The following is a 12,500-nucleotide window of genomic DNA, read 5'->3' as shown; positions in this document are numbered from 1 at the left end:
ACCACAAAACACAGCGCCATCTGTAGGTCTCCCGCGGCATGACGTCCTGCAACGACGATACCGCCATCTATGAGACGCCAAGCCGACCAAGACATCGATGGGCCCACAGTGCCCATCTTTCGACCCCACCCACAAAGCCTGCGTCCTCTGTCGACCACAGCACCCCAACGCCAGCGCCTCTGCCGCACGAAATCGTGGACCGGCAATCACTCCACCTGCGCCCCACTCCAACCGCCCAACTCGCAACTCCAGCGGATGAACGGCGGACTTTTCCCGCAGTCGCAATGTGCAATCCACCCCTATAACATGCGTTTCATGAAGAGTTATCTCATTCGAGGGTTGGATTCCCTCTCTTCTTCATCGAAGAGTTTCACTGCCTGGGCTACTCTCAGGGTGCGCCTTCGACGTGGAAGATCCCTGCCGTGTCGTCTGTTTGCCGCCGCCGCCGCTTGGTCGCCGCCTTCCGGTCCTTGCAGCCGCCGCCGCCGCCGCCGCCGCCGCCTTCCGGGGCTCGCTGCCCCCGCCTGGTCGCCGCCTGCCGGTGCTCGCCGCCCACGCCTGGTCGCCGCCTGCCGGTGGTCGCCGCCTGCCGGTGGTCGCCGCCTGCCGGTGCTCGCCGCCGCCGCCGCCGCCGCCGCCGCCGCCGCCGCCGCCGCCGCCTGCCGGTGCTCGCCGCCGCCGCCGCCGCCGCCGCCGCCGCCGGTGCCCGCCGCCGCCGCCGCCGCCGCCGCCGCCGCCGCCATCCGGTGCCGCCTGGTCGCCACCATCGCCGCCGTCCTGACCCTGGTCTACGGCCGTCTTCGTCTTCATCCGTCTTCGTCTTTGTCTGTCCCCGGTTTCTGTCCTCTCCTCTTCGTTCTGTCCGTTCTTGTTTCTCTCTCCCGTCATGTCCGCCCCCACCACCACTGTCACTACTACCACCACCGCCATTGTCTATACCTCCCCTTCCGCCGCCTCCACCACTATAACTTGGTGTGCCCAGTCCCACCTCCCTCCTTCCATTCCACCTCTCCTCACTGTCCCTTCACCCTCTATCTTTGTCGCCCCCTCTCCCGCTTCTTCCTCCCGCTCCTCTCGTTCTGATCCCTTCCCCCCACTCCCCCAGCCTGTCACTGCAGCTCCGGCTCGGGTGGTGGCCCGTCGGGCCACTGCCCACGCCCAGCTCTCCCCGTCACCTTCGCCATCACCGCCGCCACTCCCACCGTCATCGTCATCGTCGTCGTCGCCGTCGCCTTCACCGTCACCATCTCCGGCGCCGACTCCAGCCCCGGGACCTGCCCCTCCCCGCCACATTCCCGTTGTTCCCATCCCCCACACCTCCTCCACCGCCGTCAAGCGCCCCGGTGGCACCCCTGCTTCCTCTGCTTCCAAAAAGGCTGCGCCTCGTCCTCCTTCCCCCACCCATGATGCCATGGAAGTCTCCCCGCCTGTCCCTGCCCCCTCATCCTCCTCCTCTCCCCCTTCCTCCTACCGCTACCTCCTCTCCCGTCCTGATCCCTCTCTCCTTGAAGCCCGGAACCTCACCCTCTTCCTTCGCCAGCATTGTCCTGGTGCCCCCATCTCCCTCCTCACTCCTCGCCGCGATTCTGTTCTCATCTCCTCCCCCAGCCCAACCCTCCATACTGACATCCTCTCCCGTCTCCCCATCACCCGTTTTGGTCCCAACGCCTCCCTTACCCCTGCTCCTTCTCCATCTCCTACCCGCCAACCGCAACCCCCGCGTCGCCCGCCGACCCTCACCGCCGTGATTACGCGGCTCAGTCCGTCGATCACGGAGGAGGAGGTGTTGGCGGAGCTCCAGGCCCATCCCACGCTGGAGGTGCGTGCGGTCCGCCGCATTTTCAACTCGGCCGGCCCCACCCGCCTTATGCGGGTTTTCTCTGAGGACGCCCCCTCCATTGACCGTCTCCTGAAGGAGGGTGCCCTCCTCTTCCACCAGCGGTACAAGGTCGACCCTTCCCGTTCCCCTCCTCAATCCCTGCGCTGCCAGAGGTGTCTGCGCTATAATGCGCACCCCACAGCTGAGTGCCGCGAGGCCCCCACCTGCCCGCATTGTCGGCAGGCGCACTTCCTCCGGCAGTGCCCTAACCTCCAATCCCCTCCCTCCTGTAATACCTGCAATCTCCCTCATCCCACCTACTCCCAAAAGTGTAAAGCCCGACCCCCTCCAACCACTCCTGAACTCACCGTCCCTGTCCGTCCTCTGGACGCCCCCACCCCTCCTGGCAATTCCCTTCGTCCCCCACCCACCGCTGAGGACATCATCAGGTTCCTCACCATCGTCCTCCAGAATGTTCATCCCTTCCAGCGCCCTCACACCCTCCAGCAGATCTCCCTTGCTGCCCGTTCCGTCTTCCAACTCAAGATGTACGCCACCTACTCCAACAACCAGGCCCATTTCACCTTCTCCCGTCTTGACACCCTCGTTTAAATCCCAGTCATGGCGCGACAGCAACGTATCCTTTTCAACAACATCCGCTCCCTTCCCGCCAACAAAAACGTGTTCCTGCACACCCTTGCCACCCACCGCGTGGATGCCTTCCTCCTCAATGAAACCTTCCTGCAACCCCACCACACCGTCCACACTTCGCCCTACCTCCTCCACCGCTCCGATAATCCCCTCCCGATTGCACGTGGCGGAGTTGCCATTGGTCACCACCGCCAGATCCCCGTTCGGCTCCAACCTCTCCTTCCCGACCCCACCGAACACCTGATCCTTAGTCTCTTCTTCCCCGGCCTTACCGTTACCTGCGCCACCATCTATGTCCGCCCCAACGCTCCTATTCCCTTCGACTTCCTCTCCCACGTCGATCGTACCTTTTCCTCCTACGTGATCGCCGCCGACCTCAACATCCATAGTCGTTCCGCTGCCCAGTTACGGCGATGGCATCGGTTCCTCTCCACCCTTCAAGGTGACCTCGTCCCCATCCCCCGGCATACCCGTCCTGAATCCAACTCCACTCCTGATGTTATCCTCTCCTCCCCTAACCTCCTTGGCCGCATAACGGTGGATGTCCTGGAGCCTATTGGTAGCGACCATCTCCCTGTCCTCCTCACCGTTTCAGACGGTCGCCGCCCTCGCCCCGACCCTCGTACTGACCCTCCCCCTAAGTATGTCCACGACTATTCCCGAGCCGACTGGAATGCCTACCGGGATACCCTTTCCACCCAGGTCGATAGCCACCCTCTCACCTACCACCACCCTGACGATGTCACCCATGCCGCCTCCTTTCTCCAGCGGACCTTGTCTGAGGCCGTGGAGGCCCACGTTCCTACTGTCGCCATCAACCCCCACCGTCCTACCTTACCCCCACAGGCCGTTCTCCTCCTCCGTGAATCCCGTCGTCTCTACCGTGCCTTCCTCCGCACGCGTGACCCGGACACACTACGACGCCACCGGCAACTCCAGCGACACGTTCGTAATTTGCTCGCGGCTAAGAAACGCCGGGACTGGCGACAGACATGCACCCGTTTAAATGCAACCCTACCAATCAACTCGTCCAAGTTCTGGTCGGCCTTCCGTCGCCTTACCGGAACTAAACCCTCCCCCTATTATCCTCTTCTCCATGATGATCACCCTTTCCCTGACTCCCTTAGTAAGGCCAATCACTTTGCCTCCTACCTCTCCGATGTATTTTCCGTCCCAGATGATCCCCAGTTCGATTACTCCCTCTTCCCAGATATCCGCGATCGAACTGACACCTCTTCCCCTCCCCTCGCTCCTGGCTTCCAGTACTTGGACAACATTACACACACGGAACTCAATGCCCCTATCACTACACAGGATCTCATTGCTACACTCCGCACAAAACGCAACACCGCTCCTGGTCACGATCGTGCCACCTACCGTCACCTTCGTGAAGCTCCTGTCTCTTTCCTCTCCACCCTGGCCAGGCTCTACAATGTAGTCCTGTCCACCGGTTACTACCCCGACCTGTGGAAAACCTCCCGTATCCTCATGTTCCTTAAACCTGGCAAACCGCCGTCCGCCGTCTCCTCCTACCGTCCCATCAGCCTTACCTCGGTCTTCAGCAAGGTCCTGGAATCTATCCTCACCCGCCGCATCCACCAACATCTCCGCCAGCACCGCCTCCTTCCCGTCACCCAGTGTGGCTTTCGGCCATCCTTCTCTTCCGACGATCTTCTCCTTCACCTCACTCATCTCCTTTCCGAACAGCTTAATTCCCGTCGCTCCGCCATCTTCCTCTCCCTTGACCTCGAACGCGCTTATGACCGCGTCTGGCATTCCGGTCTCCTCTTCAAGCTCCAAACCTTTGCCCTTCCCATTAACTACGTCCGTCTGATCGGTTCCTTTCTCTCCCGCCGTCCTTCCTATGTCACCATCCATAACACCGATTCCTACACCTTTTTCCCCTCCGCCGGTGTGCCCCAAGGCTCCGTCCTCTCCCCCCTTCTGTACCTTTTGTACACGGCGGACATGCCGCCGCCGTCGCCCCCCGTCCACCTCCTCCAGTTTGCCGATGACACCGCCTTCCTCGCCCTTGCCCCCACCCTGCAACGCTCCCAACGCCTTCTCCAATCCCATCTTGACCGGTTCACCGCTTGGTGCAACCAGTGGTTGCTCAAGGTCAATCCCTCCAAAACCCAGGCGATCATTGTAGGCAAAACCACCCCTTCCTTCCGCCTCCTTGATTTCTATCTCACCGTCTATGGCCGTCCTATCGCCCTCACTCCCACCCTTAAGTACCTTGGCGTCACCCTCGACCGTCGCCTCTCCTGGACTCCCCATCTCCAGACAATCCAAGCCAAGGCACGTTCCAGACTCCGTCTCCTCAAGCTCCTTTCCGGCCGCACGTGGGGTCTGGACCCCTCCACAATCCTCCACACCTATAAATCCCTCATCCGCCCTATCCTTTGTTACGCCCATCCAGCCTGGATCTCCGCCCCCCCTACCTTCTATAAATCCCTCCAAATCCTTGAACGCCATGCTCTCCGCCTTGCCTATCGCATCCGTCTCCCCTCCCCCACGCGGATCCTGTATGATCTCATCCCCTTCCCCCACCTCCTCCTTTTCCTTGAAAGGCTACGTATCCTGTACACCTCACGTAAACTTGATCCTCCTCACCCGCTCATTTCCCCAATCCTCTCCCACCCCCGCCCGCTGCCGCGCCTGTATTCTCACGTCCCACCCGGTCTCCATCTCTCCACCCTCCATACCCTCTCCCAAGGTGGCTTCCGCCAGCTCCCTCTCCCTGATGATGTCCTCGTCCCCTCCATCTACCCCTCCTATCAACTTTGACCCTGCCCCGCCCCCACTTCCCGTGTCCTTTCCTTTCGGCACCCTCCCTCCCTTCTCTTCTCTTCCCTTCTTTTTCCGTCTCCCTGTCCCCTCCCTTCCCCCTCTTCCCCCGGGCTTCCTCTCCCCCTTCCTCCCTCCCCCCTATCTCCCCTGCCCGTGGCATCTCTGCTCTCCCCTCTCACTCTCCCACTCCCCTTCCTCCTCCTCCTCTCTTGGCAGGTCCCCGGACTCGCACACGTATAGTGAACATTCGCGCGCCGGAGATCGTCGCCTTTTGTGTCTTGTGTGTGTGACGTCGTATTGTGTTTTTTGGTGTCCGCCGTCCCACTCCTACGTTCACTTGTGCCGTCGGACTCATCAGTGTTTTGTGCGCCGTGCCGACGTGTTTTCAGTGTTGTTATCATCACATGTGAACGACTCCGTGTTTTTTATGTCTCTGTGACCTCTCTCTTTTGCCCGTCACTTTGTTCATTGTCATTCACCATGTTTTATACTCTTGTAAAACGCTATGGCTGAAGAGCGGCGTAGTGTGCCGCTGCCAGCCTACCTGAATTGTACAGGTTTTAAAATAACAATAAAGTAAAAAAAAAAAAAAAGAGTTATCTCCAATATGCGACATTCCCGCTGTCCCTATACATGAGCTGCGGGCTGTACCAGTTACGAGCTAGAGACGCGACCGCGTTGCTCTCTGTACGAATGCCGATGCTGAGCGGTCAGCTAGGAGGCGCTCCATCCATGTCGGTACCGGTGAGCGTTGCACTCGCAGTCGCAAGAACGTACGGCAAGTATATTACCTGGAAGAGTCAATGACAGTCCACGCCCCCCTGCGTGGGAAGAGTCTTTCTAGGCCATGACCCACCGGAAGGGCGCAGCGTCCCCCACCCCAGACATGTGACGTCACACCATCGGTATTGACGACTAGACTGATTCCTTATAATCATTTGCCATACACCGGTGGAAGCTGCCGAGACGAGTAACTACATAGCGGGCTCGCCGTGTCACTAATGTACAGAGATACAACAGTTTCGACTGGAACCGGATTAAACGTATACACGGCGCTGATTAGTAATAGATAGAGCCATCAGAATACAGATAATGTATACAACTGTCCGTATACATGCTGAAAGACTCTGCTCACAATCACAACCACACGTCAGCCACACACCCTTATCACGCACTACTCTCTGCCTGTAACACGCACACAGACAATATGTAAGCACCAGCATGGAACAACACCCAGTGCATCCTCTCCGCCACATTAGACAATCCACACTGTCATAACCAGACTGGGAGGTCCACTCAGAAAACAGAATATCCCACCCACCCGACAACCACCATTGCTCAGCCAAGCCACCAACACCCACACATGTCCTACACAGGGGTGCACCCAACATCACAATACTGCCTCCTCTCACAGCACACAAACAATGGCAGGAATGAAAGACACAGGTCTGCCACAAGCATGGAATGAGAGCGCCGCCTGTCATGAGCCAAAGGTGCATCCTGACGTGGCAAATCAGATGATGCCGCAGGCATCCACTTACTATAATCACAATCAACAAACCGGCCGCCCCGCCCCGCCCCCCATTAAACCTTTCCTTACAACAATGTGTACCTTAACCTAACCTATATCGTACCGTAACCTAACCTATATCGTACCGTAACCTAACCTATGTCGTACCGTAACCTAACCTATGTCGTACCGTAACCTAACCTATGTCGTACCGTAACCTAACCTATGTCGTACCGTAACCTAACCTATGTCGTACCGTAACCTAACCTATGTCGTACCGTAACCTAACCTATGTCGTACCGTAACCTAACCTATGTCGTACCGTAACCTAACCTATGTCGTACCGTAACCTAACCTATGTCGTACCGTAACCTAACCTATGTCGTACCTTAACCTAACCTATGTCGTACCTTAACCTAACCTATGTCGTACCTTAACCTAACCTATGTCGTACCTTAACCTAACCTATGTCGTACCTTAACCTAACCTATGTCGTACCTTAACCTAACCTATGTCGTACCTTAACCTAACCTATGTCGTACCTTAACCTAACCTATGTCGTACCTTAACCTAACCTATGTCGTACCTTAACCTAACCTATGTCGTACCTTAACCTAACCTATGTCGTACCTTAACCTAACCTATGTCGTACCTTAACCTAACCTATGTCGTACCTTAACCTAACCTATGTCGTACCTTAACCTAACCTATGTCGTACCTTAACCTAACCTATGTCGTACCTTAACCTAACCTATGTCGTACCTTAACCTAACCTATGTCGTACCTTAACCTAACCTATGTCGTACCTTAACCTAACCTATGTCGTACCTTAACCTAACCTATGTCGTACCTTAACCTAACCTATGTCGTACCTTAACCTAACCTATGTCGTACCTTAACCTAACCTATGTCGTACCTTAACCTAACCTATGTCGTACCTTAACCTAACCTATGTCGTACCTTAACCTAACCTATGTCGTACCTTAACCTAACCTATGTCGTACCTTAACCTAACCTATGTCGTACCTTAACCTAACCTATGTCGTACCTTAACCTAACCTATGTCGTACCTTAACCTAACCTATGTCGTACCTTAACCTAACCTATGTCGTACCTTAACCTAACCTGTATTGCGCCTTAACCTAACCTGTATTGCGCCTTAACGTAACCTGTATTGCGCCTTAACGTAACCTGTATTGCGCCTTAACGTAACCTGTATTGCGCCTTAACGTAACCTGTATTGCGCCTTAACGTAACCTGTATTGCGCCTTAACGTAACCTGTATTGCGCCTTAACGTAACCTGTATTGCGCCTTAACGTAACCTGTATTGCGCCTTAACGTAACCTGTATTGCGCCTTAACGTAACCTGTATTGCGCCTTAACGTAACCTGTATTGCGCCTTAACGTAACCTGTATTGCGCCTTAACGTAACCTGTATTGCGCCTTAACGTAACCTGTATTGCGCCTTAACGTAACCTGTATTGCGCCTTAACGTAACCTGTATTGCGCCTTAACGTAACCTGTATTGCGCCTTAACGTAACCTGTATTGCGCCTTAACGTAACCTGTATTGCGCCTTAACGTAACCTGTATTGCGCCTTAACGTAACCTGTATTGCGCCTTAACGTAACCTGCATTGCGCCTTAACGTAACCTGCATTGCGCCTTAACGTAACCTGTATTGCGCCTTAACGTAACCTGTATTGCGCCTTAACGTAACCTGTATTGCGCCTTAACGTAACCTGTATTGCGCCTTAACGTAACCTGTATTGCGCCTTAACGTAACCTGTATTGCGCCTTAACGTAACCTGTATTGCGCCTTAACGTAACCTGTATTGCGCCTTAACGTAACCGCTATTGCGCCTTAACGTAACCTATATTGCGCCGTAACGTAACCTATATTGCGCCGTAACGTAACCCACATTGCCCCTTAACGTAACCCACATTGCCCCTTAACGTAACCCACATTGCCCCTTAACGTAACCCAACACACGTTGGGCCTTAACCCAACACACGTTGGGCCTTAACCCAACACACGTTGGGCCTTAACCCAACACACGTTGGGCCTTAACCCAACACACGTTGGGCCTTAACCCAACACACGTTGGGCCTTAACCCAACACACGTTGGGCCTTAACCCAACACACGTTGGGCCTTAACCCAACACACGTTGGGCCTTAACCCAACACACGTTGGGCCTTAACCCAACACACGTTGGGCCTTAACCCAACACACGTTGGGCCTTAACCCAACACACGTTGGGCCTTAACCCAACACACGTTGGGCCTTAACCTGCTCTGTAATTGTCATACGACGCGTTAAATTAGTGTAGTGTTGCCTAACTGCAACCCCCGCAATATAGTTTGCTACTCGCACTGCCCGGTCCCCAGTGTATCGCTTCATGTTAAACACCTTGCAGCTATACACTGTAATGTGGATGGCAGCAGGACGTACATGCTCAATGCCCTTTGCAGTTGTTCATTGGCATTTGCAGTTGTTCATTGGCATTCGCATGTGCGAAGCACTTAGCCTACGCTGTGGTACGGCCTGTGTCAACTGTCCGCTGATGTTGTACGTCCAAATCACACACTGTACTGCACATTGGTCCTCATGTACTGAATGATACATCGTGGTACATGTGACCGTACAACGACTGCGCCAACAACGGCGAACCATGCGGTCCAAATGTTGTGCACTCAGCTACGTGTCGTCTCCCTATAAGAGCTGGATTGCAGTGTGGTATGCCCTGGATGGCGATCAGCATGAGCCGTCTGTTGATGTAGTGGCGCGTGTTGTCAGACGTAGTCGTCTCTTCTCACACACCGTGATAGCATGGTGCACTGCGTTCCACATCTGCGACATGCGACAGAGGCCGGTTGACAGTCGTTCGCGCAATGGACATCGCATACGTACGGGGGCCACCTTCCACGTGTTCGCGAAGCGTGCACATGTTGTTGCGTGTATGTGGGCAGACATAGTGTGTCGTGACACCTGACACAGGCATGCAACAATCGTTGAATTTGCAAATGGCGATGGACGCCTACGTTTGCTGGTGACGTTATGCAAATGAACAACTGGTAAACCGTTGTGGTGCGGTTGTTCTCGCTAGAGGTGAATCAGTGATGGCGACGATCGGTTGAGCTACCAACCGGTTGTTCCAGCGATACCCACCATGCCCACGAACGTGAATGGCATCTGGGTGTGAAGCGATACGCGGCGGTGGCTGGGTGGGACCGTCCCCGGCCGGTGAGGGGGGGCCTCCCGGCGTGCTGGCCGCGCGGTGCGTGGGCGCACGCGCTACAGCCGGCTGGTGGGGGCGGCCAGTGGCAGGCGCGCCGGCCGACGGAGGCGGCAGGCGGCGCAGCTGCGCGCCGGCGCACCCTGCACGCGGCGCCGTGCGGCCAAAAGAGGTCCTCGCGGGCCCGGTGCGAAGCGCGGTGGACATCTGCAGTGTGCTGGTCCGATTGAGGACTGTGTGCGCTGAGGATGCGCCGCCGCCCGGCGCTCGGCGCCGCGACGCCGTCTGCTGCTCGGTCGCCTCTGCGGTTCTCGCAGGTGGTTTGTATCGCAGCTGTGCGGACGTGTTGGCGCGTGCGCTGTGCTGGGAGAGTTCGCTTCGGCACCCAAGTGGGGCTTTTGTCCTTCTGTGGCGCTGGCGTTGGAGCTGCCGGTCACCGTAGGTGGCGCGTGTTGTCTCCCGCCGGCAATGCCACGACAGCACGCTCCCGGGCCTCTGTCGGCAGCGGCAAGCTCAGTTGGGAGCACGGGTGGTCGCACCTAAAGCGTCTACTCGCCAAACTCCGGGCGATTGCGCCTCTCTCGAACCCGACCAAGTACTTAGGACGGCGCTGCGCGCCGCCGGGACCTGAGAGGGTTTCGAGGTGTATTGTGCAGGGGAGCTCAGCCTCCTCCTGTTTGCAGAATAATTGAGCGGACGCTTGCGTGTTCGCGCGGGCCCCCGGGACACACTCCCGGGCGGCCGGCTGCTCAGCTCTAGTTGACGCAGCTCCCTGGTTGATCCTGCCAGTAGTCATATGCTTGTCTCAAAGATTAAGCCATGCATGTCTCAGTACAAGCCGCATTAAGGTGAAACCGCGAATGGCTCATTAAATCAGTTATGGTTCCTTAGATCGTACCCACGTTACTTGGATAACTGTGGTAATTCTAGAGCTAATACATGCAAACAGAGTCCCGACCAGAGATGGAAGGGACGCTTTTATTAGATCAAAACCAATCGGTCGGCTCGTCCGGTCCGTTTGCCTTGGTGACTCTGAATAACTTTGGGCTGATCGCACGGTCCTCGTACCGGCGACGCATCTTTCAAATGTCTGCCTTATCAACTGTCGATGGTAGGTTCTGCGCCTACCATGGTTGTAACGGGTAACGGGGAATCAGGGTTCGATTCCGGAGAGGGAGCCTGAGAAACGGCTACCACATCCAAGGAAGGCAGCAGGCGCGCAAATTACCCACTCCCGGCACGGGGAGGTAGTGACGAAAAATAACGATACGGGACTCATCCGAGGCCCCGTAATCGGAATGAGTACACTTTAAATCCTTTAACGAGTATCTATTGGAGGGCAAGTCTGGTGCCAGCAGCCGCGGTAATTCCAGCTCCAATAGCGTATATTAAAGTTGTTGCGGTTAAAAAGCTCGTAGTTGGATTTGTGTCCCACGCTGTTGGTTCACCGCCCGTCGGTGTTTAACTGGCATGTATCGTGGGACGTCCTGCCGGTGGGGCGAGCCGAAGGCGTGCGACGCGCCTCGTGCGTGCTCGTGCGTCCCGAGGCGGACCCCGTTGCAATCCTACCAGGGTGCTCTTGAGTGAGTGTCTCGGTGGGCCGGCACGTTTACTTTGAACAAATTAGAGTGCTTAAAGCAGGCAAGCCCGCCTGAATACTGTGTGCATGGAATAATGGAATAGGACCTCGGTTCTATTTTGTTGGTTTTCGGAACCCGAGGTAATGATTAATAGGGACAGGCGGGGGCATTCGTATTGCGACGTTAGAGGTGAAATTCTTGGATCGTCGCAAGACGAACAGAAGCGAAAGCATTTGCCAAGTATGTTTTCATTAATCAAGAACGAAAGTTAGAGGTTCGAAGGCGATCAGATACCGCCCTAGTTCTAACCATAAACGATGCCAGCCAGCGATCCGCCGCAGTTCCTCCGATGACTCGGCGGGCAGCCTCCGGGAAACCAAAGCTTTTGGGTTCCGGGGGAAGTATGGTTGCAAAGCTGAAACTTAAAGGAATTGACGGAAGGGCACCACCAGGAGTGGAGCCTGCGGCTTAATTTGACTCAACACGGGAAACCTCACCAGGCCCGGACACCGGAAGGATTGACAGATTGATAGCTCTTTCTTGATTCGGTGGGTGGTGGTGCATGGCCGTTCTTAGTTGGTGGAGCGATTTGTCTGGTTAATTCCGATAACGAACGAGACTCTAGCCTGCTAACTAGTCGCGTGACATCCTTCGTGCTGTCAGCGATTACTTTTCTTCTTAGAGGGACAGGCGGCTTCTAGCCGCACGAGATTGAGCAATAACAGGTCTGTGATGCCCTTAGATGTTCTGGGCCGCACGCGCGCTACACTGAAGGAATCAGCGTGTCTTCCTAGGCCGAAAGGTCGGGGTAACCCGCTGAACCTCCTTCGTGCTAGGGATTGGGGCTTGCAATTGTTCCCCATGAACGAGGAATTCCCAGTAAGCGCGAGTCATAAGCTCGCGTTGATTA

General features: G+C 56.1%; 1 non-coding gene across 1 annotated transcript in view; it reads left to right on the top strand.

The window, feature by feature from the left end:
• The first annotated feature begins 10,779 nt into the window (after positions 1-10,779).
• The window catches only part of LOC124579129, a 1,910-nt gene continuing 189 nt past the window's right edge, over positions 10,780-12,500 (top strand). The window contains exon 1 of the ribosomal RNA XR_006972857.1: positions 10,780-12,500. This exon is cut by the window's right edge and continues 189 nt beyond it. This is a non-coding gene — a ribosomal RNA (small subunit ribosomal RNA).

The sequence above is a fragment of the Schistocerca americana genome, unplaced genomic scaffold, assembly GCF_021461395.2.
Source record: "Schistocerca americana isolate TAMUIC-IGC-003095 unplaced genomic scaffold, iqSchAmer2.1 HiC_scaffold_296, whole genome shotgun sequence".
Taxonomy (NCBI): Eukaryota; Metazoa; Arthropoda; class Insecta; order Orthoptera; family Acrididae; genus Schistocerca; species Schistocerca americana.
Note: the sequence above shows the minus strand (reverse complement) of the source record. Positions and strands in the feature narration are given on the sequence as shown.